The sequence below is a fragment of the Symphalangus syndactylus genome, chromosome 12, assembly GCF_028878055.3.
Source record: "Symphalangus syndactylus isolate Jambi chromosome 12, NHGRI_mSymSyn1-v2.1_pri, whole genome shotgun sequence".
Lineage (NCBI taxonomy): Eukaryota > Metazoa > Chordata > Mammalia > Primates > Hylobatidae > Symphalangus > Symphalangus syndactylus.
In genome coordinates, this window is record NC_072441.2 from 98554787 (window position 1) to 98578331 (window position 23545).

At 37.0% G+C, this 23545-nt stretch overlaps 1 protein-coding gene across 5 annotated transcripts in view; it reads right to left on the bottom strand.

The window, feature by feature from the left end:
* Window positions 1–23545, bottom strand: part of LOC134734525 (uncharacterized) — a 122321-nt gene that overhangs the window by 75498 nt on the left and 23278 nt on the right. The gene's annotated exons all lie outside the window — the stretch shown is intronic.

Here is a 23545-nt window from a genome sequence, read left to right on the forward strand (position 1 = left end):
ACATTTATAACGCCGGGCGCGGTGGCTTATGCCTGTAATCCCAGCACTTTGGGAGGCCGAAGCAGGTGGATCATGAGGTCAAAAGATCGAGACCATCCTGGCCAACATGGTGAAACCCTGTCTCTATCAAAAATACAAAAATTAGTTGGGCATGGCGGTGTGCCCCTGTAGTCCCAGCTACTCAGGAGGCTGAGGCAGGATAATTGCTTGAACCTGGGAGGCGGAGGTTGCAGTGAGCCGAGATCGCGCCACTGCACTCCAGCCTGGCAACAGAGTGAGACTTCATCTCAAAAAAAAAAAAAAAAAAATTATAACTTCTCCAACTACTCTATAACTAAAAAAACTGGTCTTTGAGACATTTTTCAGATTTAGCATTTTGACAGACCAAGAGACAAAACTTGGTCCTGAGGCCCCTTTTTGGAAGTGACTCAGCCACACAAAGACAGTTTAGACACCGCTGTGATTTCATCCCTAGCCAATCATTGTTTCAATTCCCCCAGCCCCCTGCTTGCTAAAATATCCTTAAAAACCCTAGCCTCTGAAGTTTTAGGGAGATGGATTTAAGAAATACCTCTCCTCCTCTGGCTTGGCTGGCCCTGTGATTATTAAACTCTTTCCTTGCTGCAATACTGCTGTTCTCAGTGAATTGGCTTTTCTGGGCAGTAGGCAAGAACCCATCAGGCTGCTACACAACCAGATGATTAAGGCTTATGTACCATCTTAGGCTAACCAAAACAAAAGGTGTTTGGGGCTCTGTGCAGGGAAAGTAAGAGGAGGATATTATGGTAAATAAGGTTTGTCTTGTTATGCAGATAAGATCTCTCTGGTGATAACAGTTGTCTCCAGGATTAGCTTTCTTCCTGGTAGGGAGACATCTTTACAAATGGAAACTTCTTTTATAAATGTAAACATCCTTTACAAAAGGGGAGATTTATATTCTATTGTTAGGCATTTAGGGGAAGGTAAGAGCTCTTCTCGCACCTGCAGGTTCTCAACTGTCTTTATCTCAGAATATTCTATGTAACCGAGTCATATTTTGAGGTGGCATATTCTGGTATCTTTCAACAACATCTTTAAATAGGTTCTCACCCAACCACCTAATAAAACAGCTTTGTAGGGATTCTAGCCAAGATGGCCAACTAGATGCAGCCAGGAAGAGCATCTACCATGGAACGACCAGACCATCAAGAAGACTGGCACACTCCAAGCAGATCTTTGGAGGGAAGGCATTTGGAGTGGACAGAGGGAGGACGCAGACCCTGGGTTGAAATGGGAGGAATCTGGGAACCCTGCATGGGGCTGCTGAGCACCATGACTCCTTTCTGGCCCCCAGCAGCTTCTGGGGCAGGAGTGAGTTGAAAAGGAGAGGAATGACCCACTCTTGCCACAGACCTCTGGAATCCTAGCTGCAGAGACCCTGTGACCCCCATGGACATTTGAGCCGAGAGGGTGAGCTGTTTGGAGAGATGGCAGGGACAGAACTCCAGCCTACAGGGAGCCCAGAGGGTTTGGTGTGGGAATAGCTGCAATGGGATATGGCCAGGGAGGCCTGTCCCCTAAGGCTCATCACACTCCTCTAGGTGGCTTTGGTCTTTGTTGACTGTCAGACTTGGACAGAAAAAGGCTTTCTTGGCTGTGGGATGGAGCCAGTCTGATCTGAGCACCCTCCTGTCTGTCACCCTTTTCCAGAGTCCCTGCCTGGCCATGCCTACTTTCAGCACAGTCTCAGATGCCCAACCAGGGTGGTTCCTGGTGGCTGCCACTGTAATTCCTTTGTGTGGTGCCTCATGCCTGTAATCCCAGCACTTTGGAAGGCCGAGGCAGACAGATCACTTGAGGTCAGGAGTTCAAGACCAGCCTGGCTAACATGGTGAAACCCAATCTGTACAAAAAATTTTTAAAAATTAAAAAAATAAAAAAATTAGCTGGTGAAACCCTGTCTCTACTAAAAATACAAAAAAAAAAAAAAAAAAAATAGCCAGGTGCAGTGGCGGGTGCCAGTAGTCCCAGCTACTCAGGAGGCTGAGGCAGGAGAATGGCGTGAACCCAGGAGGCAGAGCTTGCAGTGAGCCAAGATAGCGCCACTGCAGTCCAGCCTGGGCGAAAGAGTGAGACTCTGTCTCAAAAAAAAAAAAAAAAAAAAAAAATTAGTTGGACGTGGTGGTGTGTGCCTCTAATTCCAGCTACTTGGGAGGGTGAGGGAGGAGAATTGCTTGAACCCAGGAGGTGGAGGTTGTGGTGAGCCAAGATCACGCCACTGCACTCCAGCCTCAGTGACAGAGGGAGGCTCTGTCTCAAAAAAGAAAGAAAAAAAAGGAGGGGGAATAAAGGAGTGAAGAACATGAACAGACACTTGTAAACTTCTAAAAAGAAGACATACGACTGAGCACAGTGGCTCACGCCTATAATCCCAGCACTTTGGGAGGCCAAGGCAGGTGGATCACCTGAGGTCAGGAGCTCGAGACCAGCCTGGCCAACATGGTGAAACCCCTTCTCTAATAAAAATAGAAAAAATTAGCTGGGCATGGTGGCAGGCACCTGTAATCCCAGCTACTCAGGAGGCTGAGACAGGAGAATCACTTGAACCCAGGAGGCAGAGGTTGCAGTGAGCTGAGATTGCGTCATTGCACTCCAGCCTGGGCAACAACAGTGAAACTCCATCTCAAAGAAACCAACAAACAACAAAAAAAGAAGACATACACATGTCCAACAAGTATATGAAAAAATGTTCAACATCACTAATCAGTAGAGAAATGAATATCAAAAACAAATGAGATGCCATCTCATACCAGTCACAATAATGGCTATTATTAAAAAGACAACAAATAATAGATGCAAGCGAAGTTGCAGAGAAAAGGGAAAATTTATACACTGTTGGTGGGAATGTAAATTAGCTCAGCCACTGTGGAAAGCAGTCTGGAGATTTCTCAAAGAACTAAAAACAGAACAACCATTTGACCCAGCCATCCCATTACTGGATATATGCCCAAAGGAATATAAATCATTCTACCATAAAGACACATGCACATATGCGTTCAACACTGCACTGTTCACAATAGCAAAGACATGGAATCAACCTAGATGCCCATCAACAGAGAACTGGATAAAGAAAATGTGGTACATATACACTATCAAATACTATACAACCATAAAAAAAGAAAGAGATCATGTCCTTTGCAGCAACATGGATGGAGCTAGAGGCCATTATCATAAGCAAATTAATGCAGGAACAGAAAACCAAATACTGCATGTTATCACTTGTAAGTGGGAGGTAAACATTGAGTAGACATGGACATAAAGAAAGGAACAATAGACACTGGAACCTACCTGAGTGTGGAGGGTGGGAGGTGGGTGAGGATCCAAAAACTACTTATCAGGTACTATGCTTATTATCTGAGTGACTAAATAACCTTATACTAAACCCCCACAACACTCAATTTACCCATATAACAAACCAGTACGTGTACCCCCGAACCTAAGATAAAAGTTGAAAAAAAGTTTTGTAATTGTTATTTGTCATCAATAATAATGTATCCTTTGTATTAATTCAAAATATTAAAAGCAGCTCACCCTTTACCCCTACCAACATTTATTTTTTAATGGAATTTTGTGTTAATATTCCTAGGTACCTAAAGCTACTCTTAACCCACTATTTGCATCCTCTACCTTTCCTAAAAAGCCTTCTTCCAGGATTTTCTAAATGTAAACATAAACAGCTTACATAAACGTAAGTACATTTTTATGCAGTATCCAATCATTCTTGCATTTAATCAGCAAAGAGAATGTAATGGTAAAAGCCCAGTATTCCCATTTTGCTACAGGTTACATTTTAGAAAATAAAGTTCAAAAGCAGCAACACCAACACAGACTATTCTCATTTCAATTTTCTTTACAGTTTTTTCCTACTGTTGCTTATTTGACAGCAACTCAATAGCTTACTGCAGGGTGACTGCATGAGAAGAAATTTTTAAAACATTAATAAAAATAATAGCCTAAAGTATTTGGCCCTTAATGCAACAGTAGCTTTCTTTTTATTAAACAAGTGTAAGACAGGGAAGGAGGACTTGAGACTTGATTTAAGCCTCTGAACATTAGGCCATTTAAACTCAAAGAGTTGTAGGGAAGAAAAATAATTTTTTTCTTCACCCCTCTAAGGTTCTTAGTTGAAACAGACCCCTTAATAAAAGACAGATTTACAAGAGAAAAATAAACAGAAGTTTATTAACATGTATACCTCATGTATAAATGGGAGCCACCCAGGGAATGAATAATTTTCCTACAAAGTAGCTTTAAGTTCAGGCATCATCTTCAACTGAAACAAAGAAAGAAGGATATGGGGGAATGCCTATTATGGAGAGATGCACAGAAAAAAACTTGGTAAAACAAGGGTAAGGTTACTGGGCAGATTTAAGTTAGTGCCTTCTCTACTGATGAAGGTTTCTAGTGATTTCATCTTTCTCTTCCTGGTACAGAGAGGAGATGCTTTTACCAACGGGCATTTCCTTTATAGATGTCAATTTCCCTAACAAAAGCGTACAGATAAACTTCTACTCTGTTTACAGAGCTCCTCCTATGTGTAAGATTTCTTTAAAAAGCTAGGTGTGGTCGTTTATGCCTATAGTCCCTGCTACTTGGGAGGCTGAGGTGGAAGGATCCCTTGAGCCCAGGAGTTCAAGGCCGCAGTGAACTGCCATGCCACTGCAGTTTAGCCTGGGGAACAGAGTGAGATACCATCTAATTCTTAAGAAACATTTTTTTAGGTGGCATATTCTGGTCTCCTGCAGTAGCTATCACCAGATTGCCCTCCAATGAGGTTTAACAACGTACCCACCTACTAATTACGTATAAGAATGCCTGTCACTTATCCTCATCAGCACGGTATGCTATTAAACTTTATGATCTTTGCCAATCTAGTGGGTGACCAGGGGTATTTTAGTATTACCCCTTTTCATAAGTATCAAATGTAATTTTTGTGTTTGTCTTGTGTGGGTCTGGTTAAGTATCTTTCTACCTGTTTAAACTAGATTTGTTTCCTTCCTTTATTACAAACTATTCATTTCAACTCTTCTAAGACACCTGTTTTATATATAATTCCTAGGCATGAAGTTGTTTTCTTCTTATTAGATCAAATCTGAAAACAACAAAAACTTAGGAAGACACTTAACCAGAAATAAATAAGAAGAAGTGAAGAAAATTTTTAAATGCTCCTAAGAGTCACAAAATATACACATATATTCACATATACACATAGCATAAACACACATGAACACATACACATTTAAACAACTGGGAAGGAATACCATGTATTTGCAAAGAAATAACCTCAAAATATGAAAGTGTCAATTTCACTTGTTAATTTATAAATTTGATATATTTGTTTGAGAGGGTTGATAAGACTAAGCTAATCTCTAATGATCATCAGAAAAATAAGCAAGTAAAAATTGCCAGAAAATTTCTGAAAAACTAAATCAAGAAAAGGAAGCTATTTCTATCACATTTTAATACATATTATAAATATATTAAAAATTTAACAGATTTTTTTTAAAAATTGATACTTGTACATGAATAGACAGAGAAGCTTATGAGAGAGAAAAGAAATTCCAGAAATAGATTCAAATACATATAGTTACATAGTAAAAATACAGGAACATTTCAATGTAACATTGAAAATATGGATTATGTACTAACATTATGGGAAATCTGGGTAACTACCTGAAAAAAATAAATTTAGATTTATATTATTTACCAGAATAAATTTGAAATTGATCAAATATTTAAATATAAGAAATACAAACATAAAAGTAGTAGAAAAAAAGCCATGAAAAACATTTTATTCTTTCAAGTGAGAAAATTTAAATAGAAACAAAATCCAGAGGTCACTGAAAAATTGATAAACTTGATACAAAAAATTTAAAGAAAACATTCTACATGGCAACAATCACAATAAAATTGAAATCAAGAAAAAATGGTGAGAAAATATTTGCGTAAGAAATATATAATTTCCCTAATACATAAAGAACTCCTATTTATCAATAAGAAAAAGCCCAACCATTCAGTAAATTAATGAGCAGAGAATGTGAACAAACTGATCATAGGAAAGAAAATATAAACAGCTCTTAAATATATTAAAATAAATTCAGATTTGAAGGAAACACTTTTATACATAGATTGTGAACATTTAAACCAATAAAATCTGTTTGCAGGGCATTCTGACCATGCCTATCAAAATTATAAGTGCACATACCCTTTAACCAGCAATTCCACATTTAGAATATACTCTACAGATTTACTCATGCATATAAAAAATGAAATGTATACAAGATTATTTATTGCAACTTTGTTTATAAAAGCAAAATATAGTAGTCTTCTAAATATCCATCAATAGAATATTGCTTATAGAAATTATAATGTATACATATAATGGTATATTATGAATAGTAAGTAAGAAATAAAAAAGATTTTCATATATAGATGTGAGATGATCACCAAAATGTTTTTAAAAGAGAAAATGCTGTAGAACATTGTGTATAATATACAAACATTTGAGTAAAAATTAATTGATAAAAAGATAGATAAAATACATATTTTATCTCCAGCCACTACATTTCAATATCAACAGACACCATGGTGTATTCCCCATATACACCTTTTTGTTAATGCTATTATACTTTTGATTACATTATTCCCTACATAGATAGACTTTGATCTTGATTTTTGCTTGCTAAAATTCAACCCATCTTTGGATCCTGTAAATTAGCCTTTCTCTTCTGTTCTTTCAATACAACTATCTGAATCTAGGTTCTTTTTCTAATAAAAACTAGTAAAATCCATTAATTCCAATAACACTAAAGGAAGAGAAGGAAGGGGAAAGGAACAACTACTAAATACATGTCTGCCAGACACTTTAATGTCCTATGACATTTAATTCTAGACAACTTTTTAATTCAGGTATTATTCCTAACAAATGTTGTTACCAGTTTGAGAAGATTAGAAAATGTTCACAATGTCACACATCTGATAATAGGAGGTACAGAGGTTTAAACTCAAGTATCTAGGATTCTGAATCCTTTTCTGACTATACAGCCTTGTAGTTGATGGAATTTCTGCCACATTTCTTTAGAATCCGAACCTTTGAGATCATCTAGTTTGACACTCTCGATTGACAAATGAGGGAAAGAAAGCAGGAGAGGTTAAGAGCTTTGCAAACTAGTTTGTTAGTGTCAATGGGGTTGGATAGGGGTCTATAAAAACATACGTATGTAATTTGGACTAGGATGTAAGGTCAACCCGGTACTTTACACTTTTATAATAGAATTTAAGATTAACAGGATAATTGATAGTCTTTAAAATTAAAAAATTGGCACATACCACAGACAGGAGGAGTTTCAGGAATGGAAGGCATAAACATCTGACAATGAATGCCTATCTGTGAAAATTAACACCCATCCATAACATTTGTAAGAATTCTTTAGTGTCATTAACTCTTTGCCAAGCATCTTCCTGTGCTAAAGACAAAATGAGTTTTTGACATTCTCATACAAAGTCCATGTGCCCTACAATAAAATCCTGAGGTCTCCAGCACTTACTTGCCTCCTCCCTCCAATATCTGGCTCCCATCCCACAGCCTCTACCACACTGGCTCAGGAAGTAGGCAATTTCCTGCCTTGGCTGAGCCGGATATTAAGACCTCTTTGTTCCCTTATCTCTGAGAAATAACACCCCTCTGAAATACTCCAATAGCTGACTGATTCATGCTCAGGCTTACCTAAAGGACTCTCTGCTGTTCTTTAATATTAGTGTTGGCTAAGGCAGAGCAATTCACCCACATTCTAATCGTAAAATGTCATGGGGTGATATGGAGCACACTGGATAATTATAGTTCATAGACTGTCTAATATTAGAATAAAGAAGATTTTTTAAAGAACTATTAAGCTAGGGGATCTTCCTCTCTGCTCCCACCTCCCCTCACTGACCCATCCACAAACAAACCCATTTATGTTTGTTTGCATTTATAAAAGCCTCCTTTCTCATGCAAGACATCTTAAATAGATTTCATTCATATTGGTACAGACTAAACTGAAATTTCTAGGCTGTATAACACAGGCAATTTGATTATTCTCCTTGGAGGCAATACATACAGAAATAACAACTGCTGACAACTTCTTGGTACCTCCCAATGTATAGAGACACATGACATATCGATCTATACACATAGCCTGTGTTCTCTATTTGACTGATGGTTAGTAATACCATCTGCACATCCACAGCTTGTCCAGTTTCCAGGTTTCTTCCATTTAGTGGAATGTTCTTAATACAATATTCCTATTCAACACTTCAAAGCCCTTTCAAAACATTTCACTTTTCATGTAATGCATGCCCTACATTCCAGCTTCTTTTGTTTGGAGTTCTGATATGAGGAAAAGCTAAAAACAATACATCATGATGACCAAGCACAGAAAATGCAATTTAGAAGCAAAAATGAAGAGAACACAATCTTCCCTCTTCCTTCACTGGCAAGGTTAAATGAACCAAAATATTCTAGAACTAAGAAATTTTAAAGACCATTTAGTCTCACCAGCTCATTTTACAAGTGGGGGAAGTAGGCTCTGGGTGATGAACAACATTTTAAGTTGTGGAATGGAGTAAGTTCCAGGTAAAAGAAACAACATCTGCATAGACACAGGGATGCTGATTATGCCACCAGAGGAAGACTTTGACTAGATGGGCTATCAGGAAGAATAGAACAAAAGATTAAATAAGTAGAGTTGAACACATTTAGAAAGGACTTCGGAATTTCCATTTGCAATTTGTGCGTCGATTTTCTACTTTCATGAAAATGTAGACATTGAATCATATAGGTTAGATTTGGAAAAGAACTCAGGATCTCAGCTCTTCTTTCCTTCATAATACTTTATTTAGTTGTAATTTTGTATTAATTTAACTTTAAAATCTTTGTTATTCACTAGTTTGTAATCTTCATAGCATCTGGCACAGTTGACATGCATACAGTAAGTACTCCAAAACTATCTGTTGAATGAATGAGATCATCCGAATTAACTTTCTACATAGAGATGGCATCTTTTCTTATAGTTTCCTGAACAGTTGACTCTCTGTGGTCTCTCTGAAAATACTCAGTGATAAAGTCTGGCTATCACCAAGGCCCCTGTCAGGCCATCCTTACTGAGAAGGCGGTAACTTCTTTTGGAAGAGGGAGAACAGACTTTAGGTTACCAGGACAGTCTAGGTCCAAGAACATTAGAATATTGAATGTTTCTATGTTTCTGGTAGACGCTAGTGTTTAGTTAAGATACAAGGAAATGAAATATGTGAGGACCTTTTTGTACTTATTCAAAAAGCTCTATAGAATTAGGCATTACTGGCCAGGCGCAGTGGCTCAGACTTGTAATTCTAGTACTTCGGGAGGCCGAGGCGGGTGGATAACCTGAGGTCAGGAGTTCGAGACCAGACTGCCCAACACAGTGAAACCCCATCTTTACTAAAAATACAAAAATAGCTGGATATGGTGGCACACGCTTGTAATCCAAGCTACTTGGGAGGCTGAGGCAGGAGAATCACTTGAACCCGGGAGGCAGAGGTTACAGTGAGCCACGATTGTACCACTGCACTATAGCCTGGGTGACAGAGCAAGACTCTGTTTCAAAAAGAAAAAAAAAAAAGGCATTACTAGACACATTTCACATATGAGGTAACTGAGGCTAAGCTTTAAGTACTTTATTCAAGGCAACACAACACACAGTAGTGAAATTAATTTGAAATCAGGTCTGGCTTTGAAGATCAGGTTTTTCCTAACCGGCTACACTGCCTCTATTAAAAAATATAAAACAGAATTGCTACCTTCAAATGAGACACAGTCTAGCTGGAGAGACAGATTTGGAAACATCCGTTATAGTATTTATTACTGGTATGTAAAACGCACTAAGCACAGAGATGCAAGCTGTTAGTTCTTCCTGGAGTTTGGAAATGTCATGAACGGTTGTACCAAAGAGGTGCCTCCTGACCTGAGCTGTGAAGGTGATTGTCAGGTAGAATCAACCAGACTCAACCAAAAGAGTTTCTCAGAGGAAGGAGTCCAAGAACTTAATGCTGCCAGATTTTCTCATTGCGGCATAATATGTCCCAGTTAGGCTGGGGGCACACCTAAGTTGATATGCAATAATTTCAGTGGGATTTTTATCAGATTTTGCTTGCTTGGTATGTGAGTACCCCTTCAACTCCACCCCCTCCCCTACATGCGCACACACACACATACAGAAAGAGAGAGAGAGCAACTACCACCACCATATATGTCCCATTGCCGTGACTAAATAAATTGCCTCAATGCCTTTTCTACTACACTCACTGTCTCTGACCATTAATAAATAAGGTACTCAGTTTATGTAAATATAAGAGTGTAGCTAAAGGAATTTTAAATGCCAGACATGGTCAATTTAGCTGCCTTAAATGCTGCAGTGATTAGCCTGCACCAAACTTTTAGAATAGGGAGTAAATACAGACTAGGCAACAGTAGAGAAATTTCCTGGACTTCTTAAGTTCATGATGGAAATTGGTGAATGTCTTCAACAATTTGCTCTTAATGCAGATGGAATCAGTCTCTCATGGAAACAGATACCTTCCTTTACATTTATTGCATGTGAAAAAACTGTGTCTGGCTTTAAGGCAGTCATGGACCAACTTACTCTCTTCCTTAGCAGAAACTCAACAGAAAATTTAAAATTAAAACTCCAGCTTGTTCATCACACAGATAACCATACAATACAAACAAGCTAAAAATAAATCAAATTTGCTGTATTATAGTATTCAAATTTGAATATAGTTTTGAATATGGTATTCAAATACTACATGTCCTTGGAAGAAAATATTAAATTTTAAGTTTCTTCCATGCAACACAAAATGATACAGCAGCTGATAAAGCAGAAAGTAAATGTGTATCCAGGATGCACTGGACGTAACACCCACTTTTATAGCTCATCAAGGATACTGAGGCTGAGGGTGGAATGTGTCAGGGATTTTGGTGCAATCCCCTGCCACTAGGTTAAGAAAAATATTGAAAAATGATGGTGGGAAGTGATATGAACAGTGTGTGGAAAGAAGTCTAATTTGAGAAGGAACATGATTTCCTTAGTCTTGAACTTGATAGGCCTCAAATTCCCAACACTCCATGGTTTGTACAACTGGATAGTCTTAATGAGGTCATGGAAGATGATGTGGAAGTGGCATTAAATCTTTACAATGAGTCCTTAGAGAGCAAGTGTTGCTGCTACTGAGGAGAGTCCAAAGAGTCTGCTAATACATAGAACCCTAACATGTTCAAAGGGGCCAAATATAGTTTTGAAAAAGAGACCCTAAAAATGGGAACCATAGCAGTGAAGTGTTAAAGAAGATGCCAAAAGCACTGACCTACATAATTAAGTGATGTCAGGAAAGAGGATAAAGCAGACGCTTTTAGAAAAAAATCATTATTTCTGGATTCGCAGAAAGACACAGAAGGGGATTAGCCCAGGATGAGAAAGTTGAGAAGACTATGCCTTAACAGCATGGTCTCTCTTTCAGGTTGTCACACTTCCTCTCTTAGGGAAAACAGTCTTGGAACATTAGAACCATAATGAATATTAGAAATAATCTATGCCAACCCCTTATAATATAGCTGGGGAAACTGAGGCACCACAGGTAATGATTAATTCAAGGTTGCACAGCTAGTAACAGGACACCCAGAACTAGAGCTCATCTTTCCGACTTCTTGTGTTCTCTGGTTTAGAAGTTAGAAGACTGGATCTAGCCCTGGTTCCTAAACCAACGAGCTATGATACATTAAAAAGACTCTATAATCTCTCTATGCCCAGTTTTCTCATCTGCTCTGTTTCATGGTTAGAGTAAAATGAAGATGTGGCATGTAGCATTCATTATAAAAGACAAATAGTACTATTCAAAAATAAAATATTTTTACCAGATGGTATCTTCTTGAAGTTTAAGGATGGGTATTAACTTTGTATCTTTCCCAGGTTCTAGCACAGACATTACATAAATATCAGTGAAATGAACTGAACTATCTTCAATTTTTATGAACTCAAAATAACCCAATTGTGTACAACAGGGAAACCATCCAGCAGAACGACTTCCAAGAAGGCTATATTGAATTCTCAAAACAATAAATGTACTCTTTGGGGAAAAGCAATACCCATCTGCAACGTAGTCTTAGATCCGGTGATCACATCTAGTAAGAATTCAGTGATACAGAGCTGGGTGGGAAAAAAAATTTTATTACATTTCCAGACTTTGGAACCCAACAAATAATTTTTAATTATTATGCAACTTCTTTTCCTTATTTCTCTATTTCAGTAGAGGAGACTTCTACTGAAACTAATCTTTCCTATATTAGCAAACCAAATAAATTTAAAAATATAGGACCATTCAATCGGGTAATGATTCAGTATAATAGACATCTACTTAAAAATACTATCAGTCTTTATGAACCAACTCATTCATTAAATATCTCAAATAATAATTCAGTTTAAGCTAAGTATTTGAACTTTCTAAAAATAGACTCTACTCTGTTGATACAAACTGACATTATTTCATTTGCTACCTAGTTTTAAGTGGGAGAACATACAAGTTATTTTAAATTCATAAAATGTTGGGTTTTTTGTTTCTATTTGTCTCTGTATCTTTTAAAATGTCTTTCCTGTAAACCAAGACATCAAATGTCTTATGCTAATGTCTATTCTGTTGCATCTTCTCAGAGAACATTTATCATTCGGCACATAAGAATGATACCTTCCTTCATTGTGAAATTGGCTGAATCTCAATATATTAATATTTTGTGAAATTCAACCAACTTGCCGCCAGTACTCTCAGGAAAGAAATTGGTCCAAATTAACAAACTTGATTTTACCGCTCAGCTCTGGAGCATAGCAACATTAGTTAATTTCATCATTAGAAACTTCCAGAACCAAATTCTACCAGATAAAATGGTACTAGTGCAAAGGAAATAAGATACCTGAGAGAAACCAGATGATCTTCAAATTTGGTTTCCCTCACTGAAGAAATTCCTGATAGTGCATTTTAATATACACAGCCTCCCCTGCCATGATCAAAACTTTCTTGGGGTCTTACGTTTCTGTCAACTGACATTTTTCAATTCTCAAAGGTGGAAAAATGCTCCCAGAGACATGGTCATCATCCCCATATCTTGTGACAGCAATGCTTTCTCTAGGTTGTTCTCACCCAAGAATTTTGATGTGTTAATTATGGTCATGGGTAAACTTTGTTTACTCAAAACAGATAGCAATATTTTAATGTCTATTAGCAGTTCCCTGAATATTTAAGTTTAGGGAAATCTTATTCTTATTTTACTCACAGACATTCCAGGAGGAGAGAAACTGCTTCTACAGGATCAAAGAAGACATCCCACATAGTTTGGCCTGAGCAAACTATAACAGGGATTTGCTTAGCAATAGTCTCTACATCAGGGTGATAAGAGGAAACGAGATGAATGAGAGCATCAACATGTGTATTGTTCAAGGGGGTGTGAACTATTTCTTTATCAAAAGTCAGACCAGATAGGTGAAGTAAATTGATTGGCTCTAGAAGTAGTTCAGTGAGGATCCTCAGGATCCTGTAAGATAAAGGGTCTGATATTATTGCTGAAGGCTATATGGAGTCACATTGCAGACCAGAGGCTTTCTAGTCAGATGGATCTGAGTTTGAATTCTGGCTCCATCACTCACTAATTGAGTGACCTGGACAAGTCACTCAACCTTTCTGAACCTGTTTCTGCACGTGGGACGTGGAGATAACATTGACTACCTCAGTGGGCTACTGTGGGAATTAAGTGGCAGGTGAATGTGAATGCTTAACCCAGTGCCTGGCACACAGCAAGAGTTGAGAAAACGTCTAATCCAGGGGATTGGAGATGTGACCAAAAGGTTTTACAAAAGATTATATGTACTAAGCACAGAGAAGTAGTGTGCTATCATTATAAGTGAGAGGGCATGACAAGTCCAGAAACTCCATTTAAATCTTCTGTTTCTCTAAGTAAAATGATTGATTATTAGTAACCATGTAAATGGAGTTAGGACTAGAATTTAAAAAACAGATTTAAGTAATAACTGTGGATGATTTTAAGAACAATATGGGTAAAGAATATCAAACTGTATTATTATCTGACAATGAAGAAGTTTATCAGCTAAAGAAGACAAAAAGAAAAATGCACAACATAAACAATCAAGTGATTCCACTGATGTAAGCTCAAGTATCAGCTGATAATTTTTAATATATGAATTGTTACTTGTAATCATGATCTTCCATTAATAAACTTTCCTGAAGCATTCAAAAATTTGGTAGCAAATGAGATACCAGGACTTTCCATTTATATAGTTGCTGTGCAAATCATCTCAAACCAGTTGTTTCTGCCCAAAGTCTGTCTTTTGGCAGTAAAGGTGAAAGTACAATAGCCTTCAGAATATTTCTAACTAATAGTTTCAATATACCCCTTAGGAATTCCTTCATATGTACTTGGCTGGATAAGTGGAAAATGATACAATAGTCTTTTCATTGTCTTCTGAAGTCAGTTGTTGCCCATCTTATATGAATACTATTTGTTCAATAGATAAGAAACTAGGTTATAATTTTCACATATACATAAGCCAAATCCATATTTTTATCCCTGAAAGGGCTAAAAACATATCCTGGCCTCCCAAAATTTAGTTTTTCTAAACATTTGAGAAACTGCTATTTCCATTTTTCAGGACAAGCTGCATGTCTAGAAGGAGGCAATAGAACCTAAGAAGGGAATGTATATAGTTTGAATAAAACATGTTCAACATTCTATTTTTTTAATATTTAGAAACAAAAAAATGATAAAGGATTTTCCCAAAGGTACAGAAAGAAAAAGGCTCAGTTAATTTTCTCGACTGGTAAAGGAACCCAGAAAACAAATAGAGCAATGATCACTCCTTATCTCTTTTTGGTTTTCTCTTTTTGCAGGCAGAGCATAAAATAATTTCCAGAGAAATAGGAGATTTTTCTTTTTCCAAAAAGGGCAGAGGTTATAAAAAGATTGAAAAACACCTATAGAAACATATCAGCTGGAGAACTATTTAAACATCACTAGGGACAACATATTCTCCCCATGAGGCATGTTGCAGGAAGGAGATGAATTGTAGTCTTTAATCTCCTGTGGTCAATGGAGCCCCCCAAAATCAGATTGTAAACATTGGAATACTAGCTTGAGTGGTTCCACGAAAGACTTTATTGCAGTAACTGTATTAGACCTTTGTTGTTATTGGTTCTCTTAGGAGCAATAGCTTTAGTTTGGATGAATGAGATCCCTGAAAGGGGATTCACTGCTTTACAGAACTGCTAATCCTACATTCATTTTAAAAGGAAAAATAAATATTGCCCTGATGATTGTCAATTTTATGTAAACTTAATACATATTACTATTTTTAAAATGATCTTTCACTTAAATGAGACTTGTATTGATATGCCCAATTTTACTATAAAAGCAGAGGTTTTTTTATTATATTAAAAGTATGGTTGCCTTGTGTTATGAAGTACATGACTTCAGCACCTTCTATTAGATTTTTATTTCTTTGCATCATTGTGACATCTGCTCAGGTTGTTTTCAATCTCATTTCTTGGATGTGTTTCTTCATGAATGTTAGATTTTTAAATTAAAATAATACTTTACACAAAAGAAAAAGTCACCTTTCCTTGGGCAAAATGACTAGTCCAAGATCATTTGTATAGATCTCAACAACTATATAATGGCAAGTCTTGATATCTCATCTGCTACGAAATTTCTGAATGACTCCGGAAAATTTTTAGATAGATCATGGTTATAAGTGCAAATTCAAATTGTCAAAATTATCAGCTGATACTCGAGCTTACATCAATAGAACCACTCACTGCGGTGTTTATACTATTATTATTTTTTATTTTATTTTATTTTTTGAGACAGAGTCTCACTCTGTCACCAGGCTGGAGTGCAGTGGCGTGATCTTGGCTCACTGCAACCTCTGCCTCCTGGGTTCAAGTGATTCTCCTGCCTCAGCCTCCTGAGTATCTGGGACTACAGGCACGCACCATCACGTCCAGCTTATTTTTGTATTTTTAGTAGAGATGGGGTTTCACCATGTTGGCCAGGATAGTCTCGATCTCCTGACCTTGTGATCCGCCCACCTTGGCCTCCCAAAGTGCTGGGATTACAGGTGTAAGCCACCGTGCCCGGCCTATATTATTAATATAATGGGAATGCAGAATGATTCAAATGAAACAACTGAATTGCATCGATGTTAGGCTCTGGGTTATTGTTGAGTGGGTTGTGACAAAAATTTGGGGTTTTGCTATTCTTGGGTCCTGGTTGATAAAATAGTTAAAATAAGGGTGACCTCGAGGCCAAGTAGGTGGTTAAATAAACAGCTCGGAATCTCAAACAGCAGTGGAGGTTGTTTGTAGAGTTGTGTAGCAGAAATGCTTATGCAGCCCAGCTCAGTAAACATGTTCCATCACCTTGCACGAGGGATATAAAAAGACAGTGTTTACTGCCATTGATAAAGCCTCAATGTATATGTGCCAAAGCTAGGACTGACTGGCTGAAACTGCAGAACAAGGCTGCTCTGCAGATAAAGTATTGAATGAGACAGCTGAGCTCATCCAGAGATAGGCTGAAATGAGACTATAAAATCAGTCATGGAAAACAGCTTTTGGATCATCTGTAGCAGCTAGGATAGTCTTCCCCTCACGTCCAGCTCGGCAACTCTAAACTCCTTTTCTGTATGCAGATGTTTTATCCCGTGAACAGCTCATGACTAGACAACAACTGCATGAGGTGTACTTAACTCTTGAGATGCTTCATTGGCACCAGGTCCCTACATCAAACTCAGAAGACCTCTTTAAAAATCAATTGTGTAACTGTTGGCTATTTAAATAAGTCATTGCATTTGTAAGACTGACCACTGGATGTTTTTGTCATTTCAATTGCCTTGCAGGCCAGGACAGGTTCCCATGTGCTTTTCTAATAAATGAAGGAAGGAAAAAAAAACATCAAATATTAGATGTCATTAGAGATTGGATACAGATTAAGGAAGAAATTATAATATGGATCCATACCACTAGAACTACTCTTAAATGGAGAAATAATTTGAAAGGACTCATATGGTTAGCTTGGTGAAGAAAACATAATAGGAGTAGAATCTTCTAAGGCTTTAGTCCAGACTTAATTATTTGCTTCAGGAGAGTGAATTCGGAGAATCACTCTTGAATTTAATGATAATTTCTAGATTTTCTTTTGAATCTAATGAATTATATCTGGCATTTAAGTCTTTACATAACATAAAAGGGACCCAACACTTTTTGAGGTGGGTGAAACAAACATTCTACATATTGGTTTGCTCTCAATCAATATAGGCTAGAAAATGGTGAGACTATTTTCAGGATTTTGACATCAATTTCTGTACCTATTGGCATAAAAGACTAATATCCCATTTTCTCATTTTGAATGATGCTTTGATTTCAGGAATGCAAGTTCTATTTAACATTTAAGTATCTACAATACTCAAAATACTGATATTTAGACATATTAGGAGTGGTCTTTGTCCAAAAGACAGGCATCTCATAAAAATGTAACTTAACCTCAAAAAGAAATTGAGCTTGTCACCCAGGATACAGTTTCTTTTTTTTTAATGGTTTTTTTAAATACTTTAATTTCTGGGATATAAGTGCAGAATGTGCAGGTTTGTTACATAGGTATACACATATCATGGTGGTTTGCTGCTCCCATCAACCTGTCATATACATTAGGTATTTCTCCTAATGCTATCTCTCCCCTAGCCTGCCACCCCCTGACAAGTCCCGATGTGTGATGTTCCCCTCATTGTGTCCATGTGTTCTCATTGTTCAGCTCCCACTTATGAGTGAGAAACATGCAGTGTTTGGTTTTCTGTTCTTGTGTTAGCTTGCAGAGAATGATGGTTTCCAGCTTCATCCATGTCCCTGCAAAGGACATGAGCTCATCCTTTTTTATGGCTGCATAGTATTCCATGGTGTATACGTGTCACATTTTCTTTATCCAGTGTATCATTGATGGTCATTTGGGTTGGTTCCAAGTCTTTCCTATTGTGAACAGTGCTGCAATAAACATACATGTGCATGTGTCTTTATAGCAGAATGATTTATAATCCTTTGGATATAATACATGTGCATGTGTCTTTACAGCAGAATGATTTATAATCCTTTGGGTATATACCCAGTAAAGGGATGGCTAGGTCAAATGGTATTTCTAGTTCTAGATCCTTGAGGAATCGTCACACTGTCTTCCACAATGGTTGAATTAATTTACACTCCCACCAACAGTGTAAAAGCATTCCTATTTCTCCACATCCTCTCCAGCACCTGTTGTTTCTAACTTTTTAATGATCGCCATTCTAACTGGCATGAGGTGGTATCTCATTGTGGTTTTGATTTGCATTTCTCTAATGACCAGTGATGACAAGCTTTTATTCATATGTGTTTTGGCCACATAAATGTTTTCTTTTGAGAAGTGTCTGTTCATATCCTTTGCACACTTTTTTTTTTTTTTTTTTTGAGACGGAGTCTCGCTCTGTCGCCCAGGCTGGAGTGCAGTGGCGCAATCTCGGCTCACTGCAAGCTCCGCCTCCCGGGTTCACGCCATTCTTCTGCCTCAGCCTGTCCGAGTAGTTGGGACTACAGGTGCCCGCCACCACGCCCGGCTAATTTTTTTGTATTTTTAGTAGAGACGTGGTTTCTCCATGGTCTCAATCTCCTGACCTCGTGATCCACCCGCCTCGGCCTCCCAAAGTGCTGGGATTACAAGCACCTTTGCACACTTTTTGACGGGGTTGTTTTTTTCTTCTAAATTTGTTTAAGTTGTTTGTAAATTCTGGATATTAGCCCTTTGTCAGATGGGTAGATTGCAAAAATTTCTCCCATTCTGTAGGTTGGCTGTTCACTCTGATGATAGTTTCTTTTGCTGTGCAGAAGCTCTTTAGTTTAATTAGATTCCATTTGTCAATTTTGGCTTTTGTTGTCATTGCTTTTGGTGTTTTAGTCATGAAGTCTTTGCCCATGCCTATGTCCTGAATGGTATTGCCTAGGTTTTCTTCTATGGTTTTTATGGTTTTAGGTCTTACATTTAAGTCTTTAATCCATCTTGAGCTCATTTTTGTATACAGTGTGAGGAAGGGATCCAGTTTCACCTTTCTGCATATGGCTAGCCAGCTTTCCCAACACCATTTATTAAATAGAGAATCCTTTCCCTATTTCTTGTTTTTGTCAGGTTTTTCAAAGATCAGATGATTGAAGATGTGTGGCATTATTTCCGAGGCCTCTGTTCTGTTTCATTGGTCTGTATATCTGCTTTGGTTTTAATACCATGCTGTTTTTGTTACTGTAGCGCTGTAGTATAGTTTGAAGTCAGGTAGTGTGATGCCTCCAGCTTTGTTCTTTTTGCTTAGGATTGTCTTGGCTATGCAGGCTCTTTTTTGGTTCCACATGAAATTTTAAGTATTTTTTTTCCAATTCTGTGAAGAAAGTCAATGGTAGCTTGATGGGAACAGCATTGAATCAATAAATTACTTTGGGCAGTATGGCCATTTTCATGATGTTGATTCTTCCTATCCATGAGCATGGAATGTTTTTCCATTTGTTTGTGTCCTCTCTTATTTCATTGAGCAGTGGTTTGTAATTCTCCTTGAAGAGGTCCTTAACATCCCTTGTAAGTTGTATTCCTAGATATTTTATTCTCTTTGTAGCAATTGTGAATGGGAGTTCACTCATGATTTGGCTGTTAGTCTGTTATTGGTGTATAGGAATGCTTGTGAATTTTGCATATTGATTTTGTATCCTGAGACTTTGCTGAAGTTGCTTATCAGCTTAAGGAGATTTGGGGCTGAGACAATGGGGTTTTCTAAATATACAATCATGTCACCTGCAAACAGAGACAATTTGACTTCCTCTTTTCCTATTTGAATACCCTTTATTTCTTTCTCTTTCCTGATTGCCCTGGCCAGAACTTCTAATACTATGTTGAATAGGAGTGGTGAGAGAGGGCATCCCTGTCTTCTGCCAGTTTTCAAAGGGAATGCTTCCAGTTTCTGCCCATTCAGTATGATATTGGCTGTGGGTTTATCATAAATAGCTCTTATTATTTTGAGATACATTCCATCAATAACTTGTTTATTGAGAGTTTTTAGCATGAAGCCTGTTGAATTTTGTCAAAGGCCTTTTCTGCATCTATTGAGATAACTATGGGGTTTTTGTCATTGGTTCTGTTTATGTGATGGATTATGTTTATTGATTTGCATATGTTGAACCAGCCTTGCATCCCAGGGATGAAGCCAACTTGATCGTGGTGGATAAGCTTTTTGATGTGCTGCTGGATTCAGTTTGCCAGTATTTTATTGGGGATTTTTGCATCAATGTTCATCTGGGAGGTTGGCCTGAAATTTTCTTTTTTTGTTGTGTCTCTGCCAGGTTTTGGTATCAGGATGATGTTGGCCTCATAAAATGAGTTAGGGAGGTATCCCACTTTTTCTATTGTTTGGAATAGTTTCAGAAGGAATGGTACAAGCTCCTCTTTGTACCTCTCGTAGAATTCAACGCGAATCCATCTGGTCCTGGGCGTTTTTTTGTTGGTAGACTATTAATTACTGCCTCAATTTCCAAACTTGTTATTGGTCTATTCAAGGATTTGACTTCTTCCTGGTTTAGTCTTGGGAGGATGTATGTTTCCAGGAATTTATCCATTTCTTCTAGATTTTCTAGTTTATTTGTGTAGAAGTGTTTATAGTATTCTCTGATGGTAGTTTGTATATCTGTGGGATCAGTAGTGATATCCCCTTTATCATTTTTTATTGCGTCTATTTTATTCTTCTCTCTTTTCTTCTTTATTAGTCTGGCAGGTGGTCTATCTATTTTGTTGATCTTTTCAAAATACCAGCTCCTGGATTCATTGATTTTTTGAAGGGTGTTTTGTGTCTCTATCCCTTTCAGTTCTGCTCTGATCTTAGTTATTTCTTGTCTTCTGCTGGCTTTTGAATGTGTTTGCTCTTGCTTCTCTAGTTCTTTTAATTTTGATGTTAGGGTGTCAATTTTAGATCTTTCCTGCTTTCTCTGTGGGCATTTAGTGCTATAAATTTCCCTCTACACACTGCTTTAAATATGTCCCAGAGATTCTGGTACATTGTGTCTTTGTTCTCATTGGTTTCAAAGAATATCTTTATTTCTGCCGTCATTTCGTTATTTGCCCAGTAGTCATTCAGGAGCAGGTTGTTCAGTTTCCATGTAGTTGTGTGGTTTTGAGTGAGTTTCTCAATCCTGAGTTTTCATTTGATTGCACTGTGGTCTGACAGACTAACACATACATAGTTGTTTGAGGATGAAGGCAAAAGTTGGCTTTAATGTGTATTTTTTTTCTGCAGAAAAGGAATCATCGCTTTTATCAGCCTAAAAATTGGTCAAGATCATTATTTTGGTGTTTGAGTTGTAGACTCTATTTCTATATAGTACCAGATGTCTATTACTTCTGAAATAAGGAGGCTGATAGTTTGTTATAATTACAAACTGTATAGATCTATCAATTTTATAGTGACTCTGACTACTTCAGATTGTTCAGAATATTTTAAAACATGTTATTAAGATTGCTCATTCTGCTGTTCAAAAACTGTTAGTAAAATGATAAGGTTACCTTATGGCTTTGAATTTTAGGTGCTTTGGCTATGCAGGCTCTTTTTTGGTTCCACATGAAATTTTAAGTATTTTTTTTCCAATTCTGTGAAGAAAGTCAATGGTAGCTTGATGGGAACAGCATTGAATCAATAAATTACTTTGGGCAGTATGGCCATTTTCATGATGTTGATTCTTCCTATCCATGAGCATGGAATGTTTTTCCATTTGTTTGTGTCCTCTCTTATTTCATTGAGCAGTGGTTTGTAATTCTCCTTGAAGGGGTCCTTAACATCCCTTGTAAGTTGTATTCCTAGATATTTTATTCTCTTTGTATATAAAAATATACAAATTGATAGATCTTAAGAAATATTCAATTATTTTACTTTGAAAAACTGCTTTTCTTGGAGTAACTGACCATAAATTTGTCATTCAGATAGATCTGGTTTACTGCTTGTGGAAAGGAGGGAAAGGAAAAGGGAAAGCCTTTGAACAATTTGAAAGTAAAGAAATGTCTTAATATATTAAAAAATAATAATTAGGAATGTGAAAGTACTAGTGGGAAAATGTAATTTTTTTCTTTTAAAAAATTATTATTATTTTGACAGATAATTGTATACATTTACGGGGTACAGTGTGATATTTCAACATATGTATACAATGTATAATGACCAAATTGAGGTAATTAGCATATCCATCATCTCAAACATGTATCATTTGTGTTGGGAACATCCAAAATCTTCTCTCTTACTATTTGGAAGTATAGAATAAATTGTTGTTATGTCACCCTATAGTGTTGTGAACTATATTGCTCCTATCTAGTTTTTGTATGTTAACCAACCTCTTTCTATCTCCCCACCCCCTAACCCTTCTCCACCTCTAAGTAATGACTATTCTACTCCATACTTCTTATCAACTTTTTTAGCCTCTACATATACGTAAGAATGTACAGTATTTATCTTTCCATGCCTGGCTTATTTCACTTAACATAATGTCCTCCAAGCTCATTCATGTTGCTGCAAATGGCATAATTTTGTTCATTTTTATGGCTAAATGGGATTCCATTGTACATATGCCACATTTTCTTTATCCATTTATCTACTGATGGACACATAAGTTCATCTCATATTTTGGCTATTGTGAATAGTGCTGCAATAAATGTGGGAAAGCAGATCTTTTTTAAACATTCAGATTTATTTTCCTTTGGATATATACCCAATGGTGGGATTATTGGATCAGAAGACATACAAATGACCAACAGGTATATGAAAAAATGTTCAGCATCACTAATCATCAGAGAAATGCATATCAAAACCATTGGGAAATACCAACTTATCCCAGTTAGAATGGCTATTATCAAAAAGACAAAAAGAACAAACACTGGTGAGGATGCAGAGAAAGGAGAACTGTTACACACAGTTGGCAGGAATTTAACTTAGTATAGCCATTATGAGAAAGTAAAATTAAAAAGTAAAAATAAAACTACCATATGATCTAGCAAAATGTAATTCTTAACATAAACAGTTGAAATAAATTCTGAACTTAGGACCAATATTAATTATAAAATTGATTTTGGAACACATACACACACACACACGTATATATACACACACACAATCAGGAGTTGCTTAACAATGGGGATACATTCTGAGAAATATGTCAGATGGCTTTGTTGTTTTGTGAACATCACAGAGTGGACTTAAACAGTGGTATAGCCTACTACACACCTAGGCTATATGGTATAGCCTATTGCTTTTAGGCTATAAACCTGTACAACATGTGACTGTATTGAACACTGTAGGCAACTGTAACACAATGGTAATTATTTGTATATCTAAATATA